Consider the following 9,060-nt stretch of genomic DNA (forward strand, 5'->3'; position numbering starts at 1 on the left):
AGGGTCGAATTAGGGCTGTCACAACTCCGTCGTCGCAACCACCGGCACCTTGAGCTGGTTGGATTTCTATCGGTTCGATTCGGGTCAGTGATGACTCGACTAGACCGTCGGTCTGGTTTCACATACTAGGCTCGATTTGACCAGTTTTGGGGAATTGGTATTGGTTTTGGGCTCCCGGGCCCTATATACGATCTCAGATCCAATTTTCAAGTTCAATTACCCATTGGGCCAATTGTCTAACTTGAAAATTAATTTCCAAAAATATCATATTAATTTTAATTAATTTAATTTTACTTGATCAAAAATAATTTTCCCAAAAAACACTTAGATTTTCCAAATTAATTTTTCAAGAAAATTATTTAATCAAATTCTCTAGTTGAACAATTATAAAGACCGCCCAATTTAATTCCACATCAAATAAATCGACTCAATTAAATTATTTCCAAAGTCATAGAATTTTCTTCTAATTCGAATGCAGTCTAATCAAGCTTTTGTTGAGCTAGCGGAGGGGCTAATTAGACATATACAATTAGGCTTTAGTAATTATAATTATGTCCAGAAGCATCATTCTGATAATTCACAATTACTTAATCTTGGAGAGTCCACAAGAACTACCATGATTGAAAACTCCTTATTGTATATTCTTTCCAAAAAAGTAATTGTGCTTTGTACGAGACGGATCCTAAACATTCTCGGCTTTCAATTGAACGACATTCTCTACTATTCTTGTACTACGAATTGTTTGAGTGTGAGCTTGAACAACCATGAACCAAGCATAGAACCAGAAACGATTTATTACTTTTAGTAGGAAAGTAATTCTCGTAGTAGAAACCAATAGAATTATTATTCTCAATTGGACTTGATAGATAACATATTAGCATTTTAATCGGTTTGCTCATTTCCAATTAGACTAAGGACATGTTTAGATTCATCTACTAATATAAGCTATCTTTCTGTATTATGATCTGACCACATAACACCTCTTAATATTAGTTAAACGCTAGATAACCAGTGAGTCTATATTTGTTTTCATTTTACTTTACGTGCAAAAATCATTGAGGATAATATACAAGGGTATTAATGTAATTTATGAATTTAAACAAATTTGTTATAATATACGACACTTAAGGCACAATATCCAACACCAATATGATCATATTTTATCTCATGGTAACCATTACATCTTTCTTCATGAAAAGTCAATTAGTATCAAATATGAATCAAGTCATTTATCACAAAGACAAACGACCCATGATCACATTTATTTTTCATCTATCATGTAATGTCGATGAGAGGATATCATTTACGCATTAGTTAGACTATGTATTTCATTATTATGAATGATGCTACATACTGTAGAAGTCGTATACCCAACACACTAGCTTTTGATTCCTTATCTATCTAAACTTAGACTTTTACTTTCTCAAAGTATACAAATCACGCATATATAGTCCATCATCTACTCAGGGTTGATATGCGACACTATGAACGTCACAAGAGGATAGATCCATAAATGGGTCTATGATTTACTCTACTTGGGTCCTGTCCAATGTGCTATTATTTCGGTTAGTCACATCTATGTCTACTCCGATGCTTAAGACAAAGCATCTCCCCAATTGGACTTGATAGAGGACATATTAGTCTTTAAATTGGTTTGCTAATTTACAATTAAACTAAGGATATGTTTAGGTTTATCTACTAATACAAGTTGTATTTCCGTATTACAATTTGACCACATAATACTGCTCAGTATTAGTTAAATGTTTAGATAAATAGTAAGTCAATATTTGCTTCCATTTTGATTTGCGTGCAAAAATAATGAGGATAATTAATTAATAAATATTTTATTAAACCAATTTATTTCAAAAAATACAAGTGTACAAAATGAATTTACTATAATTAAGGCACTAGATCCAACATTAAGTCCCTAAAACCTCCATGTTTCTCACTTCATTTTTAAATTTAACAAGTCACTACCTTCTATAATTTAGTCCTTAGACAATATTTATTAATTTAGATTAGGGTTCAATTTTAGTGGTTTCTCGGTGTCATATTTAATAAATAAATACAATATAATTATTGTAGCCCTCGTCTTGGAGAACCCCTTAGTTTAATTTTTTGGACCGACTCAGTTTAAGAAATTCGACAAAAAAAAATCAACTTTTTAACACTAGTGAAAAACAGGTTATTACTATCTTCATCTGCATGGTGAATTCTCCGCTATTTGGAAGATGGATTTGCAAACTCATAAAAAGTTGTCGATGATTGGAAATTGGAAGGGGATGGAAGACGAGCGTATGAAAACTTTTTGGAAAATGAGAAGATGTTGAGAAAGGCTCTAGAAAAATAGAACTGGAGACTGCGAAAAAGAAAGAGAAAAGAGAGGAGAATAAGAATAAAAATAAATGAAAGTTGAAAGAAAAGGAAAATATAAAAATAAAATAAAATTGTTAATGGTCATTCTAGCTTGTTGTTACAGGTCAATGGCAATTAACAATTCAACCCTCGTAACTAATAAATTAATTTTTTTTAAAGTTCGATAATCAAAAGGTAATTTAAACCATACATAAATGATTAAAAATTATAGTTTGCCTTAATATTTTTTATTTTTTAAATAAAATAATTTTTTTATCGTTTCTCAATAGAGTTAATACTGGGTTGACTCGTGATAGTAATTAAATTAAATATTTTAAGTTAGAAACTATATATAAAACTTAGTTTGTATACTTGCGCGATGCATGGGTCACTCGTGTGATATTCATTTAAAATATATTTTATTTATTTATTAAAAATTTGACAAAAATAACATATGTATTAATTAAAAATATTAAATTATTTCTTTAAAATTATTTAAAATTTTGTCATATTTCCCAAATTATGTGTTTAAGAAATTAAAATGCATAAATAATTAAACAGAATAACATAAAGGAAAAAAATATGATTTTTTATTTAATAATTAAACTTTATTAAATTAATTCATATAAATTTTTTGAAGTTTTTTTTTAAGATTTTAAAATTAATATGAAATAGGATAAATATTGAAGTAATGGACAAATGTCAAATTTCAAAAAAGTGGTGAAGGTATTTCTCTGGTTATGGAGATAGATATCGTCGTATCATACAGTCTTATTGACATCAGGTAAAAAATATCTATTGATTTCGATGTTGTGCGGTGTACAGTTGGAAGAATTTATATGATCCGTTGTCATATTCAGTCTATCAAAGAACACATTGGCATATTCGATTAAGTGGTTGGTTGGATCTATCAAGAGAAATAATAATCGGATTCCAATGACCCATGTTGTTGAGATCATAGGTTCAAGTTGGATCCTTCTAGTTTGCAAGGCCACCGAAAAGCTATATTGTGGACATGTGTTTTGTGGTTGTCCATTCGGTAATGGTTAATTTTTGAGTATTCCCGCAATCAATTTACACACAAAAGAGTTGGTGGTCTGAAGCATTCTCGATTACTATAATTGACTTATCAATTGAAGCAGAAAACTTTATACCAATGGTCTGTTATTCAAATATTATTTCTATCCTAAAATACTTGATAAATTACCAAATCACCCTTTTATGGAAAAATTATTATTTTGCCCCTTTAGACTTTTTTGCATGATTTCTTCTAGTTATAGGAAACTGTCAATTTCATATCTCATAATTCACTTAAATTATTAAATATAAATTCATAGATGGTGAAAATTGCATCTTTTCCTTTTTGGTAAAATTAAAAATTTTACAATTTAGTCCTTATAACTTCCAATCTTTCCAATTTAATCCGAAAAGTGGTTTTGATCACAACAATACATATTCCAACTTAACCTTAAGCCAATTAATCACTAATAAGTCACTTTTCTCAATTTGGTCATATTTGCATTTAAGTCTCCTAAACTTTTTAAAATTTGCATTTTAGTCCTTTTTCACGTTTTCACTTTCTAAAATTCTTTTCATAATTTATCATCTCAATTATAAACTTTTCTTTCATAAGATTCCTTTATCCGACTCATTTTCTAATTCCTCACCGGCTCACTATATCAGTTATTGAAATAGTGTCACATGCCATGTTGAAAAGTTTTGGGATATTACATTTTATTTTGAATAAAAATATTTTTTTTAAGAAAGTGATAATCCCGGTGAAAACCCAACAGTAATTCTCAAATAATAATAATAATAATAATAATAATAATAATAATAAAAGTCATTTTATCCATGAAAAGGATATTTTTTTCAAATAACGAGGGAAACCCGACAATATTATTTTACTTGAAAACATTTTATTTTAATTTAGAAGAAATCATTTAAGCTTTACAAATACATTTAACACATGAATAATCAAACTAGTATGGATAACTTTGTTTTCAAGACGAAAATCCCGACAATTGTTCTCAAAAATCTTATTTTCTTTGGTAATAAATAATTGTTAAACGTGTCGGTGGAACCCCGGCATATCACAATTGCGTCACATTATTTTATCAAAATATGATTTTATGCATTGTCTGTGCTAAGCATTAATGATAACGATAGAAGTTAATCTAAAATAAGTACCATAATATACCACACGACACATGTAAATTTAGCTCTAAGTTTCCATAGTTTCAAGGACAGAATGACTTTCAACAATGGGACTAATGGTATTTTGAGATTTGAACATCACGTGCCGGTTTTACTTTTAATTGTTTCTTCTCCCTTTTAAATTCCGGACGCTTTGTTTAGTCACAAATATGAAGGAATCCGGCATGCCTGCCTTCGAATCACTGACCCAAGTTGAATGCTTTCAGGGATGGGTTAAGGGTCAAGGTTCAGGAAATATCTCGAGTTTTGATGGTAGTATGGAAGCTTTTGATGTTCTACAGTCTGAGACAATGGAGGTGAAAAAAATGGAGTTATGGTCTTCTTTTTTCACCTACAGATCATCCCCCGTTCTTCTCACTCAACTCCCTTTTAAATCTCGTGTGTAAAATCGTCTCCCACAATGAATTTGACCTGGATAAAATATAATTACAACACTTACAAACACCACCTCAAACACTTCAATATTAGTATAAAATAAAAATGTAACAAGATAAAAGCCTCATAATAATATGCAACTTTATGAAGAGAATGAGCTTTTAGATATTTTCCAATCGATTGACTTTTAACACTAATTTAGACAAATATTAATATAGAATACAACTATAAAACAAAAACACGAGCTTTTACTCATTGTTCACTAATTCATGACACAATTATAGATCAAATAGCACAACACAACAACAATGATTTCAATCCTCCCCTGAAAATAAATAAATAAATAAACTTAAAGCATAACAATTGATTGAAGCGACCTTCTCTCTTGGACAAGTTCTGATAGAGCACGCAATAATATTTTCAACAATTTCATCTTTGGTGCTCTGGGAAGAAGGGAGGCCTTTACACAGGTCCCATTCAGAATTTCACCAGCAATTCGTTTTATTATAATTTTGTAATTATCCGATCACAATAAAGAATTATGTGAAATTCCATCTTAAAAAGCATGAATTTCACATTATATTTTCGGATTGCGATATACGGTAACCAAGAGCAATCAATATTTACAATCTCAATTCCAGCAAATATTTGCAGAATTACAGTGCACAATGCGTTAACTTCGGAAACATGAATGTTCAGTCATATCTACAAAAGTAGTGCGCATAGGTATTAATTCAAGGGAACTCAATACTAATGAAGGAAAGGTTGGGGTTCAGTGTCTTTAGCTCATGGATTTCTAAGAGCTGCCAACCGCTTCTCAAGCTCATCAACACCCGAACTGCAAGAAGGAATTAAATATTATTGAACAAAGAAATGATTCAATCTCCTTTGGTTTCAATGGAAGAAAACAGAGAAAGGGATTGGATGATAACAAGTCAAGTATTGTTCTAAGAAAGACCAAAAACGATTGGCAGGGACACCTAATAGGGCCCAAATTAAGTACAGACTACAGAGCACAAAGTTCAAATCTAAGATAAGGAACTGCATAATAAACATGGGTGTCCAACAATGCAAAAACCAATCAACCGACAAAAACACAGGGGACATAGAACAATACCTGCCAACACCTTCAGTATTCTTTCCTGCAATCCTACCTTTAGGAGCCGATGACAACTGCAAGAAATTTACATGGAAATTAGACAGTTGCACAAAATATGATATTGACTCTCAATAAATCCCAGAATGGGGAAGGGAAGAAAACCACAAAATACCAACCTGTGAGGCAACATCAACACCAATTTCGTCTAAAACCTGAAATAAAGAAAAGTCAGAGGTTATAAATATAATAAGATCTTTGTTATGAGAGGTACAAATGTCAAACAATTTGACTTCGCCTATCTTCATGCCCAAGAAAGCTTGTGCAAGCCCACAGAATATCCCTTCACTTAATTATTAATTCACCCCATTAGCTTTCTTTTTTGAAAAGAAATGGAAAGAACCCAACCTGATTTGTCAGGTCCTCAGTCTCATCTTCTGCCTCATCATCGTCCAGAGCATCATCTATGGCATCTGACATCATTTCAGTCTGCAAGCATGAAACTAGACCGTTGAATCCAGGAGCATGAACTAAATGACTGAAACATGAACTCTTTTCCACATTATATTCTCAAAAAGGAAAAAAACAAGCATGATCTTACAGTCATATCCATCTGGGCAGACTGCTTCTGAAATTCCCGAATAACCTTTGCTTGTTTTTCTGGGGCCATTTGCTGCAAGGAAATCCCAGTCAACATGGTTTAGGGATATTTTAAAGGGGAGAAAGATTGTAGAATTGTGAGTTCATGCAGATCTCCGTTGTACACAAACATGTATATATATATAGTGATATATGGATGAATCTTACATATGAGATATCAACCAACAGTTCCTACTATAGGAAGCAACTTTCCCCTCTAAAGTAAAAGGGGAACGATTTGTAAACTAGTTACCAAGGACAAAGAGGTTTAAAATCCATATCATCATGTATTTAAAAATAATAATAGATACGTTGTTACTGACCTTATTCATGGCTGACATGGCCTTGGTGGCACCTTTCATGCCAACAGCAACTGAAGATTGAGCATGCATTGCCTGTAAAAAGAAACAAGCATTGTTAGAAGCACAAAGCAACAAGGTCTCCTGTAAAGCCAAAACCTATAAGAAATAGAAGGGAAATGGAGGGAGGGATGTGAACCTGCGTATGAGTTGCAATGCCTCTCATTTGAGCTCGACTACTTTGTAACTTAGCTATCTGTTGCCTAAGTCGTACCAGCTGCCGAGCTAGAGTTTTAGTCGCTGCCTGCACAGTATATATGGGGAGAAAAAAAGGGTATAAATCAAACAGCTTTAATCATTCAAAATCAACGAACTTGACACTCAAATCTCTAGGAAGAGACATATTATATGCAATCGAATTATGAAACTAAAAATACCTCATTTCCGGTTTTAGCAGTTTTTTTTATTTCAGCAACAAGTTTCTTTTCCTGCCATCGGGATAGATCACATCAGATTCAACAGTAAAATATCTCAGAAAGATCATCACTATTCATTAGTTGGTAATTCGACATACCTCTAACTGTAAAGTTCCTATTTCCTTCTCTATACCTGAGCAAAGGCATATCGAGTTTTCAGATCAAAATAAAGCTCCAACTCCAAAATAATAATTCTAAAACTAACGCAAGAGTGATAACAACGGACTACAACAGTCGACATTTAAACGAAAACTAAAATCTTTAAATCAACTGATACAGAAACTTAATCATCAAATTAATGACTTTGTAAATGCAGACAAATTACGTTTTTTTAAATTTTTTTAAGGAGAGAAAATGATAAAAAAAAATACCTCTATTAGCATGCGCCATTTCTCTCTTACTCTCGCGAAGAGCCTCTGCAAAAACACACACGCGCACACAATAACAATAATTAAAACAAACTAAATGTGAAACCATGATCGTTAAGCTTTGACAAGTCAAAGCGAATTGCAACCAAAGAGGGAAGAAATCGATGTAAAATTTGATTGTTCCGAAACATGAAAGTTGAAGTGAAGAAATTTCAGTTAAAACAGATTTCCAGAAAGAAAAAGTGTTTCACCAAAACTCAGAAATTTATAGGATAAAGAAAATGGGAATTGCTAGGTCGAATGATTAGGGCACCAAAAATAAATAGGAATTAAATTACCTTTGGGATTGGGTTTTTTTGCTGAAGATGTTCATTTTCCTTTTCCTGTGGATCTTTTCAGATATCTTAACAGCAATGGGTTCCAAAGTTTGAATAAGAAAAAGCAGAGAATTTTGTGTGAAGAAAGTCACCTGGAATCTTGCGGGCTAATAATTATAAACTTAATAAGTGGACCTATTTGCATATATAGAGACTTTACTTTCATGAAAATACAAAATCCCTTTGGTAATTTTAAAAATTTTAAGATGAGGTCCTCTAAGTAAATAAGTTGTGTAAACTACATAAATGATCCCTACTATTTAACAATTGTTTTTCCTGTCACCTGAGTTTAAAAAATTATACTCATGTTATCATTTTTATTTTCTTAATCCAAAATCGTTAAAACACTGATCGCCGTTGACGTGGCGGTTAATTTGATGACATGTATTTTGAAGTTTTGGATTTTTTGACCCATAAACTTCCATGTCATTTTGGGACTAAAAATTTAACATAAAAAAAAAAAACCCATGGCAGCTTCACCAGTTCTTTCTGCTTCTCCCACCGGTGGCACCATCGAACCCTTTCTTCCTGAGGCGATTCTGGGGGGTGGTATCTGCCCAGCCCCCCTGAAAAATTGTAATTTAGGTTCTCTAAAAAAATTTAAATTTTAAATTAATAAAAATAAAATTACACTTTAATTCCTTTAAAATTATAAAAATTTAATTTAGTCCTTTAAAAAATATAAAAACATCTATAAAAAATTAAAATTTCATTCTGCCCTTAAAAAATTGTTGTGGCTTCTCCCCTGCTTTCTTCCATGGCAGCTTCACTGATTCTTTTTGGGCTCTTGCGTTTTCCATTTCCCACCAACTTTCCTTAATCGATTTCAGCTCTCATCGAACCCTTTCCTTCCATGAC

General features: G+C 32.0%; 1 pseudogene; it reads right to left on the reverse strand.

Moving 5' to 3' along the window:
* Positions 1 to 5,503: 5,503 nt before the first annotated feature.
* On the reverse strand, positions 5,504 to 8,326 carry LOC107954624 (vacuolar protein sorting-associated protein 2 homolog 3-like; annotated as a pseudogene).
* Between the last annotated feature and the right edge of the window lie 734 nt (positions 8,327 to 9,060).

The sequence above is a fragment of the Gossypium hirsutum genome, chromosome D07 (assembly GCF_007990345.1).
Source record: "Gossypium hirsutum isolate 1008001.06 chromosome D07, Gossypium_hirsutum_v2.1, whole genome shotgun sequence".
Taxonomy (NCBI): Eukaryota; Viridiplantae; Streptophyta; class Magnoliopsida; order Malvales; family Malvaceae; genus Gossypium; species Gossypium hirsutum.